The following is a 13,057-nucleotide window of genomic DNA, read 5'->3' as shown; positions in this document are numbered from 1 at the left end:
CCTTAATACTCCCACAGCTTGACTAAACTTCAAGTAAATTTTTTTTTTTACTTTCTTCATTACTTTAATCTTGGAACATTTACTTTAGAAAACAAAATTATAAATTCCATCTCTGTCCCTTGGATAAATGAAAGTTTTCCAATCCAGGAATGTCTTGTTCAAGAACCTGGGAGCTTTCCATCCTCAAAGTTATAATCAAGAAATATAAGATTCCTCTATCCCAGTCTCCATGCAAATGTAGACCCTAACTTCCATTAGTGCCAGTTAGTAAGTACAGAAATCCACCCTTCAGGCTAAGGACATGGAGTACTTTTTAATTAGTTCACTCTCTGTTTACAAACACCCCCCTTTTGTTTCAGAGGAGCTGAGTTCAATCTCCATTCTTGGAATAATGTTGACCTTTATCACAAAGTCTTGAATAAAATTTTCCTTGCTAATTTAACACCATCTAGTACAATGCTTTTTTTTTGTTATTGCTGAAATATCTGTAGTACTTTTCTATCAGATAAAAAATGAAATAAAGAAATCTTACTTTCAAAATCCATAGGGATGGCTGCTTTAGCGAGTTTGGGCTGCAGCAACAGAATACTCTTAAAGAGGCAGCTTAAACAATAATTTTTTGTTTCTCATATTCCTATAGGTGGAGAGTTCATAATAAGGTGGAACCAAGTCAGATTCTGATGAATACCATGTTTCTGATTTACACAGTGTCATTCTTCTCGTGCATCATTGCATAACAAAAACAGAGGAAAAGGGTAGAGCTCTATTTCTCATACAGGACTCTGCCCTCATAAACTAATTGCCTCCCAAAGGCTCCAACTCCTGGTACCATCCTATTGGAAGTTGGGGTTCCAACATAGGATCCAATCTGGGGGGAAACAAAGATAAAATCCATAAGTATAGTAGCTCATGCTATTTATAGTCAGTAGGATTTGGATAGACTTTTCATGATACTATGCATGTCTCAGTAATATCCTCCAAGTTGGCCTTATTTCATCATTTTTGCATCATTTACTTTGATTCATTATTATAAATAGTCACCAACTTTTAAAAATAGTTGTTGAATAAACTTTAGGAAGATTAAAAAAAAAACATATTGCTTGGTCAATCCACTTAACGAATTGAATCTATATCAAAACTCAGTTAATTCTCCACTACTGAAATAAATAATAGGACATTTAAAAATTTATTTATTTATTTATTTATTTATTTATTCTTTTTTTTTTTTTTGCCATTTCTTGGGCCGCTCCTGCGCCATATGGAGGTTCCTAGGCTAGGGGTCCAGTTGGAGCTGTGGCTGCCTGGCCTACACCAGAGCCACGGAAACATGGGATACAAGCCACATCTGTGATCTACACCACAGCTCACAGAAATTCCATGTCCTTAACCCACTGAGCAAGGCCAGGGATCAAACCTGCAACCTCATGTTTCCTAGTAGGATTCGTTAACCACTGAGCCACAACAGGAACTCCAGAAATTTATTTTAATCACAAATTCATTTAATGTGCTTTAACTAACATCTACTGAATGTGCCAGTCTTTCCCAGCAAACCCCTACAAGTTCACTATTGCATAAATAGACACATCATTAATCCATTCAAGTGGATGAATCATTGGTGCACCATCATGATCACTTCCAAAATGTTCTGAGCTTTTTATTTGAGACATAAATTACCATGTGTGCTTTAAAAAACCTTTGGCTCATATTATGAATGTATTGCTACATTTCTGATTCTATATAACTTCTGGGGAAAAATTGATATCCCTTCCCTAAAAAAATCATTGACCCATTTTGACATGCATCTTTACAAATATTCAAATTTTTTTAATAAAAAATTTGCCTTAAAACACCTATAGTTATTTTCCTAATTAGTAAAATATTTTCTTAAAGCATATTTAAACCTTAGTATGAATAATAGCTATAATTTCCTTCCCGATTTTCTTTCTCAAAACCAGAAATAACAAAAATATTTACTGATTTTTTTTTTGGAAAAATGAAAGAAATTTCTTCAGAGTATAAATACAAGTAACTGTAATAAATTATAAGATTGTGACAAATTGGAAAATTACTTGAAATAAACAATAAATTATTACTTTTGTGAGGAGATAAATTGAATATATATAGGACACTACAGAATACAAGTGGATATGAAATGAAAAAATTAACTTTGTTTATAACAAGATTAAATCTCACATTAAAATTTTTTTTATCTGGGAATTTCTAGTGATTCAGGGATACTAGAAATGGATGACCATGATACTTGAATCAAGAGTGGGACTTCTTTATATTCTCCACATGCTGGCTTTTTGCCTCTTCACCCTGAAAGTTTCAATATCAACTATTCTTGGGGGATAAAAATAATTTTCTTAATCAGAGAGTTATTTGTGAGCCTGATATTCAATTTTGGAATTAAATTTTCCTCTGAAAAGCCACATTTGTTCATGGAAACACACTTTCTGATAGCAGCAATTGGACCCATCCATCCTGTGCACAATTAAGTTCCCACTGCAAGTTCTATTATGACACCTCACCATAGTAATGTGATTATGCACTTCTGGCCTTCTGTTCAAATAGCCACTCTGTGAACTGAGATGTTTCTATCTGTTGGCTGGTGTGAAGCTCTTACTTCATGCACATGCTTTGGGAATGGGCAATCTCAACTGCTGTACCAAATGTAAGTTTACATTGATCCCCTAAAGGATATTCCTTCAAATGGGCTGGCTAACTTTATTTTTTTTCTTTTATCTTCTTTTCTCTTATTTCCCCAGTATATTATTTTTTTCTACTGTACAGCATGGTGACCCAGTTACACATACATCATAAGTGACTAGACACATATATTTTCCTCATCTTTTTTTTTCTTGCTTCTACCACTATAAGCAATATATAGAATTATAAATATACAGTTTTGTTGTATTAATTAATATGTTTGGTCCACCTGCCTGAAATGTTTTCCTGCATTTAGATAAACATATTATTTCCTAATACCAATGTTGTATACTCTACCAGAGAACAGACAACGGGAACATACCCACGCTGCTTCCACTGAAGCAGGTGAAACTCAATGCCTTCCCAGGAATGGACATTCCAGGAGGAAAGGGGAATTACAGCTCAGTTCTTCTGAATGTAGTTGTCAAAATCTGAAACCAAATATTGAAGGTCTAAAAACAAAGAGTTTTATAAAGGAAAGAAAGTGAGATTTACTGGTGGGATTTCCATGGGTTTATGTGGACAGGATAACTGCCTGAGTGTTAACAGGGTGTTTGATGAAAAGGGACAGTGCTATCAGTTAGTAGAATGAACATTTGGTCACTGATGGGAGGAGGTTAAGTCTGGCAATACTCAAGGAGCATCCTGGGTGGTGTCTACAGCCTCTTAAGCATGGAGATGGCTTTCAAAAAGGATATGGGACACTTTTGCCTTCCTCTACAAGGGTCTAGAGAGAGATGAGGAGTTGACTGAGCCAGGATTTTGGTGAGGATTTGAGCCCTGCCCATTCTTAGCTGGCCTTTTGTCCAGGCTGCTCAAATGGGTACTCAGAACAAATGTCAGTGAGACTCTGAGCATCCCAGACGTAATTCCCTCAGCCTCTAGTGTTGGTTAGTTGAAAGGAAGATGATTCTTTTGGAGCCACCATGTGGGAATTCTGTTTAGAATGTTCTGAGCTCTTGGTCAAGTGGTCATTAAAAAGGCTCACCTTGCAAAAGACAGCTGACAGTAAGAAGATTCTTGGAAGAACAAGAGCAGTTAGAATTCCCAGATCCTTCAGAAGGGCTTTATTTGGAAGAAAGGTTTGTATTTTGAATGAAGGGGTGAAAGATGGGGATAAAAGGGAGAGTGGATGTGTTGGTTCTTTTCTAGGCTCAGTTGTTTCCTCCAGGACATCAGATCTCAAACACAGAAACCATGGGAAGGAGGAGCTGAGAAAGAATGAGAGCAGCTCCTGATTCAGGGCTCCAGGGCATGATCTCAGAACCCTGGGCAGTTATCTCTGTCCTCAGGGAATCAGCTACATTCCTGCCACAGATCTGTCACTCATCACTGCTGAGACTCTTGGAAAGTCACTTAAGCTCTCTACATGTTAATGCCCACCACTGTACTCTATGGGTTACAGCCCATGTTTGCACTTCCTCACCTACAACAGGCCTGGGTGTCAGAGGAGAAGAAAATAGGTATTGTCCATGTGCTGTGAAGCATCACACCCATGAAGAACCTGAAAGGTAAGTTTCCTCCCTCCCTGATGTGGAGCATCCATATAACCCCCTGGTTAAATGAACCACAACTAAATGTCTAACTTATTGTTGCCATCACTCAAGACTGAACACATACTGAGCATTGATGAAGCACACATACTTCATTTTTTTTCTAAAAATGTAATGATGTCTGATAACATAATACTAAAAGTAGGCCAGATTAACATTTCTACATCTCAGAACAGGGGATCTAGGCACTTAGGGATCTACAACACTTTCCCAGGATTGTGATTCTTCTAAAAGTGTTTGAACCCATTCCATTAGGCACAATCTCTGTGCTTTCCTGTTTTCTAGAAGGTCTTAGTTAAACAAAGATATTTTTTCACAAATCCTGTCTGTCACTTGTTTTAAATTGCATGATCTTTCTAAGTCTGACTTTGATCCAGAAAGTTCTGCTGGGCAGCTGGTGAGTAAGGGGACCAAAAGTTTAGACATAATAAATTATCACTAAATTCCCTATGGTCTTGTGACAGCAAGATGTCAACAACTCTCTTCATTGTAATACATTTTATAGGATCCTGCTTCCCAATTAGAAAAATCAGGCCTCAGAAGTCACAAGGATCAACTTCTGGCTGGGTCAAAAATTTACACTCCTGACATTGCAAGCAGGTTCACCCAACAAATGAGTCAGTTGAAAGTACTGTGGAGTGCCAGGGGTTCAGCCCCAGCAGCCAGGAGACGATGAACAGGATGAGGGGCTACAAACAGGTGAGGAAAGAATTTGAGCCAACTCCCTCAGCAAGTGCTGCAGATGACCCATTTATTGAAAGGAGAGTATCAGTTTTTATACATTTTACTCTTATGCATGATTATACAAACAACAATATATGTTAATTTATTATTCCAAACTATTCTTTTAGTTTTAGATTTTAAATAAAGATTACGTACAAACTGTACTTTAATTCTTAGAAAATAAGTAAATAGCAAGCAGAATAATAGGTATCTAATTTTTACTTTAACAATGATTTGGCATAAGGTAATAGATATTCTTGCCTCAAGCTACCTATTGTGCTTCTCTAGCAGGTATGAACAGCCATTGATGGGGAGTGGGGTATTCACACGTGGCTTGCTTTCGAGGTCAGGCTGACCTCAGACCATTAGCAGGTTGTGGGAACATAAACTGTCTTAAATAAACCTTATCTATTATAAAAATCTTTATTAATTATAAAATCTATATATATATACATGTAAGGATAACCTGACTCCCTTGCTGTACAGTGGGAAAATAAAAAAAAAATTAAAAAAATAAAAAAAAAACAAAAAAAATGGAGAAAGGAAAAAAAATCTATATATCAAAAGAATCTTGCCAATTATAATAATAATTTCCACCTGCTGGGTCCCAACAGGTAGTATTTATTGTAGAAAAAAATATCTTGCCTTATAATATTCACAATTGTTGGGCCATGGGCAACACCAAAACCACCTCCTAATCTGTCTCCATGGGGATGGACCAAAGTCCAACAAAGATCTCCAGGCTTACGTGGCAGTTCTGCATAATATTTACTATTACTCCTCTGAAGGGAAACTTCCCATCCTTAGGAAAGTTCTTTATGCATATTTCAATAGTATTCAACCTATTTGACAAGGGCTTAGGTTTATAAGTCCCAAATATGGTAATGGCCCATACTTGGGTGGAAGCTCAGGAATTTGAGAAGGTTCCCATATTATGAGCCAAGAATGACTCACAACATACATAAACGTCAGACAGGAAAGAAGCACAAGAATAGAAGAGGAAATCATATTTAAGGAATTTTTACTAAACAGGATCAGCTGGGGGATTCTTCAAAACTTCTTTGCAGCTTCAGTTTCTTCAGCATCTGCTGTAGCTTTGCTTACAGTTAGGCCTCACGCAGGATTACTCTTTTTAGCCACTTTGTGGCTCCCAGCAGTGGAGACTTTCTCATTAAGTTCATGCAAGAATACTTTGTCTCTAGTGTCCCTGATTTCAGAAAGAAGTATGAAATATCAAGTGATGTCCTTTTTTGGGTGTGTATGTGTCCAAACTGACACTTATTTAGTCAGTTGGTTCTGTTATAAACATGGAAATAAAAATACATTTAAATCTCAGCAGCTGGTTCATGTTTAAGAGTGAAGATTATCTCTAAATAGGGTGTAGATATTAGCTGGTGTTTGGACCGTAGAAGCAATGCCTCACTCAGTGAAACCATGTTTTCAGGTTTCTTTAAATTAGTAGACATTGTTTAGCACTGGATGATATTGACAAAAGAAGTCAAACAGACAACATAGAAAATTCCTGAATCCCATCACTCCAGTTTCACCAATTGATGACATATAACATGCTGGTGGTGCATTTATTACAATCAGTGAAAAAATAGGAATACATTTTTATTAATGAAAAGTCCATAGTTTGCATTAAGATTCATGCCTGGTCCTATTACAAGCTCTTATATTTGACAGATGCACAATATTATTTGTCACCATTATACCAAACAGAAATCTATACCTTAAAGCTCCTTGTAATTTTACTCCCAAGATTCAAAAGTTAGGAAGTACCCCAAAGGCTGTGATGAATGTGAGGATGAAAGGGATAAATGGTAAAATAAAATGTGAAAGATAACACAGAATGAAATACTATTCAGCCATAGGGTAGAGTTAAATCTTGAAATATGCTAGAGTATGTGTAGACCAAATAATACAAAAATATATTGTGTTTAGTGAAATAAGGCAGGTATAGAAAGCCAAATATTGGAGTTCCCGTCGTGGCGCAGTGGTTAACGAATCCAACTAGGAACCATGAGGTTGCGGGTTCGGTCCCTGCCCTTGCTCAGTGGGTTAACGATCCGGCGTTGCCGTGAGCTGTGGTGTAGGTTGCAGACGCGGCTCGGATCCCGCGTTGCTGTGCCTCTGGCATAGGCCGGTGGCTACAGCTCCGATTCAACCCCTAGCCTGGGAACCTCCATATGCCGCGGGAGTGGCCCAAGAAATAGCAACAACAACAACAACAACAACAACAACAAAAAGACAAAAGACAAAAAAAAAAAAAAAGAAAGCCAAATATTGTGTAATTCCATGAGTACAGGTAAATTCATATGCCATATGTAGAAATTATTAAGGCCTGGTGGCAAGGGGAAGGTGAATTTTGACCTAAAATATACAGAAGTTATATTGGATATGATGACAAAAGATGTGGGTGTAGGTAGTACTGATGGGTACCCAACAGTGTGGAAGTAAAAAATGCTACTGTACTGTATACTTAAAAATTATGCAAAGGATAAATATTTTGTATATGTAATCACACTAAAAGAAGTTAAAAAATCAAGGACAATAGATGGTGAGCAGTAGAATAGTATGTGAATATGTGGGAGATAAAATGGTCTTGTAACATTTAAAGAAGTATTGGGAATTGGGATGGGTTTTAAAACAGGCTGGAGAGGTCATTGGACTCTGCCCTTGAAGCATAGCATGGCTTTTTTGTTTTGTTTTGTTATGTTTTTATGGCCATACCTGTGGCATATGGAAGTTCCTAGGGATTGAATCAAAGCTGTACCCAGCCATGCCAAACCTGGATCCAATCCACATCTGCAACCTCTGCTGCAACATGCAGCAACACCGGATCCTTAACCCTCAGAGGGAGGCAAGGTATCAAACCTGAATCCTCACAGAGACACCATCAGATCACTAATCCACTGAGCCACAGGAGGAACTCCCCTCAGCATGAATTTTGAATTTTCCTTTTTTTCAAATTGCCTATGTTGAATTGATTACGTTGGCTTTAGCTAGAAATCTTAAAGCTCTTTTTCTCATTTCTTCAATGAAATTATCCTTTGCCATCCTCAAACCACCAGAGAAGTTGGCCAACATCATGAGGGCCCATACTTATTAAGCACCCACATCCTTACCCTCCCACCCTGTTTCCACACACCATCTCCCAACATGGCAGCATGAATAATTCCAGAATATCATCAACAATATCCTAACCCTTACTCTGTGTCCGCCTAGAACACCCTTAGCACCTGATGGAGGAGCTTCCTGGCAGCACGGCAGGAGTGGCAGCTCCATTTGCCTCCATGGTAACTGACTTACATTTATCTGAGAAAAACATAGCTTCACTTCCTACTTTTTCAAACAAATTCAAATATGAAAGTCTACAATGTTCAGAAAAGTTGATATTTATATTTTTCCTGCATTGAATGACTGTTGACTAAATGTCAGTCCCAATGGATGTCTGATTCAAAAGGCCATTTTTAAAATGACAGCATCAATTAGAAACTGTATGTATGGTTGAGAGCATTTTTGCAGCAGAGAATTGACCTCCTTGAAAGAGAATTTTGTAAATTTTGGTCAAAATGGATTTAAGAGGTCTTCCAGGAAATGGTGAAGACTTTCTCACAGATGACCCATTTATTTTCCTTAGGATCATGGACTTAAGGATATGTTCCCATTTGATTTTATGAGGACAGAAAAACAGTGAAAAATCTTTTGTCTGTTGAGCACAGGAAGCTTAGATTCTCATACTGTTTTCTTTTTTCTAGTCGCTGGTTGATGAGACTATAAACAAAAAGGGTGTGTCTTCATAGATCATCCCTCCACTGATGAACAATCTGGGTGAAGAAGAATAAGGTGGGGCTATCTTGCTGCTTTGGTGGGAGAGCTTCCATATACTGGATTCCTATTGATGGGAGGGTTGGAAGGTGTAGAACATGCAGGTCTTCCCAAGTCATAGTGATGCCCAAGTTGTAAATGCCCTGGACATAAGTAGGTCATGTAGATGGTGTGGGTTGTTAAGTCATGAGGGACAGAGATCAATGTCCCTGTGTGAGCACATGTGGTGTGAGTGTGTGTTTCCTAAGGATATATTTCCTATTTACACAGAAAATATACCTGAAAACTTACTTTAGGACAAATCCCATCATCTCTACACACCTTCTCTACCTTCATGCATTCTATCTTCTCCAAAGATGTTTCCAGGAGTTCCCGTCGTGGCGCAGTGGTTAACGAATCTGACTAGGAACCATGAGGTTGCGGGTTCGGTCCCTGCCCTTGCTCAGTGGGTTAACGATCCGGCGTTGCCATGAGCTGTGGTGTAGGTTGCAGACGTGGCTCGGATCCCGCGTTGCTGTGGCTCTGGCGTAGGCCGGTGGCTACAGCTCCGATTCGACCCCTAGCCTGGGAACCTCCATATGCTGTGGGAGCGGCCCAAGAAATAGCAACAACAACAACAACAAAAGACAAAAAGACAAAAAAAAAAAAAAAAACAAAGATGTTTCCAAGTTGGCTTAATATTCCCATTGCTCAGGTGGACATGGTGCAGGGACAGATGGCTCAAGGCCTTGACTTCCTGAGAGGAAAAGCCAAAGTGGGAACCAGGCCAGGGTCCCCACGTGGATGCTCTGGACCCCTGACCTGCACTTGTCACTCAGCCAGAAAATCATCTGTCATGAGCAAGATGTGGGGAAGGATCCTGATCTATGTCCATTCCTTGGAAGCACCAGGGTCTTCAAGGATCCCATAGGCCATGTCCATATTATAAAGTGGCCTGTCAGTGCTGGTCTCATGGCTTAAATTTGGCCAAAACAGATAAGAATTAGGGGGATATTTTCATGTATTGAATAGGATTACTATAAGGCTTACTGTTGACAACCCTACATAGCACACACCCAGGGGATTGTTTAAATAACTCAGAGTGAAACCACATCATTAATCTGATGTGCATTACTATTGTATAAAGCTCTAGCACAGATGGGTGAGAAGGAGTCAGTGCTCACTCTTTTGCTTCTCTCCCTTATGAACTGTCCCACTCATTGTAAGGCTCCTGTGAGTGTGGAAAATCTTTCACTCAGGGAACATGCACACATTGTGCAGGAAACAAAAACTGGGACAAAAAATATGATGTGATAGATAGTGGATATTTTTAATGGTATTGTCGAATCTCCTATATTTGATTTTCTTTAAGCCAATTGTTTTGTGAATCCATTTATTAGCATACTTTTCCTAGAATTGAAGTCAGCCCTCCAATAAAGTTTAAAATTTTAATCAAGTTCACAGTCATATATAAGAGGTGACAGGTTTAGTGGCTGCAACTGTGACTCTTGAGGAACAGATGCTCTGGAAAGAAGTCAAGAAGACCCTGGCCATTTAGCAGAAATTTCAAACAAGCAGGAGATGTCTGGGTTTCTATACTTCAAAGAGTGCTTGCATTTGAGTGTCTTTTCCCATTGATTAGGTTCTCCTTTTCTAGAAAACCAAAACTCTGTTTTAATGTCTTTCTTCTCCTTTGCTTTCCTTCCTCCACCAAAGGGGCTGGCTAAGCAGCAGCTCAGTCCACACTTATTAGCCACCCATATCCATATACTGGCTCCCCATGTCCTCATGAAGAAAAACTCCCAGTGTGATTCCTGAGCATCACTGCCAGTATCCTGACAGTTCCTCTGTGTTACTCTAGATCTCACTGAGGAACTGCTGCATGACATTCCCACTATGAGAACAGTGGGATGGCCTCCACTTACTCCAAAGGTAAGTTAGGTTTATAGTCTGAGCTTGAAATGTTGCTTTATTTTTCCTTCATTGGAGTTAATTTATGAAAACATGAATGTGTACATTCCAGACTTATATGTACAATTCCCATTGTTGGGAGAATGTGTATAGTGAGTCTGTTCCCAACTTCTGATGCCTGATTCCACAAGACAATAAAATAACAACATCCATCACAACCTGCAGAGTGCAGAGCTCTTTCTTCAGCAGTAATTTTTCCTCTATGGAAAGAATTCTGTCTTTTCCAACTGATGGAGCCTTAGAAGTTCCATCCTCCAGAACAAATTCTTGACTTTCAGCCTGAGTAGGGTTTACTCTGCTTTTTCTGTGTTGCCTGGACTCCACCAGTGTTGTACATCATATTTTCTACTCTTACCAAGTGAAGGAAATTCCTGTGCAGGTTAATCACCATGTGGTCTGATCCTTATAGTGTTACCTCTTCTGTAATTGCAGGTGGACTTTATGGGGAATGAAAATTGTATGTATTATGGAATCACTCATTTGGGGAGGGAAACCTTAGAAGTTGAATATGGTGACACATTCTTACTGGTTTTAGTGTAGACAAATAGACTGATTCCAACTTTGTCCTTGGAATTAGAGTAGTAGGTTTGTTAATGGAAAGTGACTTAAAGGTAAAGTCCTATGTCCAGGTACTGCATTCCATTGAAGACACTCTATTACCATTAGTTGATGGAGGTTTGTGTGTAAGGGACTAGGGTCTAGGTGTGTCTGTATGTGAAATGACTGGTATGATTCTTAGTGTGTCAAAATAATCATCCTTAATCTGTGGTCTTAGGTGACCCTGCAGACCTGATGGGGAAGCTTCCCAATATCAGGGTAGAAGAGGAAAGTCCATCAAACTCCAAGGAAAGTGCTTTTTATTTACCTGCATAAAAAACTAGCTTCAATTCCTCCTTTTCTAATATAATACAGATATGAAAGTCTTCAACATTCAAAGCAGTGTATATGTTAATTTTTCCTGGGTTGGATGACTTTTAACTGAAGGTATGTCCTAGTGAATGACTAATTTAAAAGGACATTTTAAAAATGACAGCAGCCATTTGACACTGTATAGCTGGAAGCGCTTTTCTCAGCAGAGACTTGCCTTCCTTGAATGAGAATTTTATAATTTTTTTTAATGGAAATGAGAAGTCTTCCAGGAATTTTGAAGCCATTCTCACAGATGTCCTCTTTGTTCTTTGGGACCATGGACTCAAGGATATTTTTCCATTTGGTTTTCTGATAACAGAAACACAATGAAAAGTATTGTGCCTGTAGAGAACAGGAAGCTTAGATTGTCACACTGCTTTCTTTTCTCTAGATGCTAGTTGATGAGACAACAAATGAAAATGGTGTGTATTCAGAGATCATCATTCAACTTATGAATAATCTGTGTGAAGAAGAAGAAGGTGGGGTATTATTGCTGGCACTTGTCACAGAGCCACCAGATAATGGGTCCTTTTGGAAAGAGGCTTGGAGTTGTAGAGCAAGCAGCTCTTTCCCATTCATGGTGATACACAAAAACACAATTTGTACATGCCCTGGATACATATCTATCATGTAGATGTTGTGGGTTGTTAAGTAATGAGGGACAGGGAGCAAGGTCCATGTGTGAGCACGTGTGGTGTGAGTGTTTGTTTCCTCATATTTACTGTTTACACACACAATACAACTATCAACTTTCTTTAAGAAACATTCCCATGAGTTCCTGTCATAGCTCAGTGGTTAACAAAACCAACAAGCATCCATGAGGATGTGGGTTCAATCCCTGACCTAGCTCAGTGGGATAAGGATTTGGTATTGCCATGAGCTGTGGTGTAGGTCACAGACATGGCTCAGATCCTGCATTGCTGTGGCTGTGGTGTAGGCCAGCAGCTCTGGTTCCAATTAGACCCCTAGCCTGTGAACCTCCATACACCGTGGTTGTGGCCCTAAAAAACAACAAAAAAAGAAAAAAAAGAAACATTTCATCACTTCTGCACACCATCTCTCTACATTCACACAGTCTTCCTTTACCACAACTGTTCTCAATTTGGCTAAATATTCCCATTCCTCAGTTGGAGATGGTGCAGAGAGAGTTGGCCCAAGCTGAGTGGAAAGCCAAAGTCAGAACAAGGCCAGGGTCGCCATATGGATGCTCTGGATCCCTGACCTTCACTTATCACTGAGCCAGGGAATCATCAGTCAATGGAGAAAGAGGGAGGAGGCTCCCCTCTCCAATCTATTCCTGGAAGTATAAGGGTTTCCAGAGGTCTTGTAGATACTGCCCATCTTATAAGGCCCCTGTGAGTTCTGGTGTCATTGCTTAAACA

The sequence above is a fragment of the Sus scrofa genome, chromosome 10 (genome assembly GCF_054392235.1).
Source record: "Sus scrofa isolate SSC_HxYL_T2T_F1_AM1 chromosome 10, Sscrofa_HxYL_maternal_Yorkshire_Landrace_v2.0, whole genome shotgun sequence".
NCBI lineage: Eukaryota > Metazoa > Chordata > Mammalia > Artiodactyla > Suidae > Sus > Sus scrofa.
Note: the sequence above shows the minus strand (reverse complement) of the source record.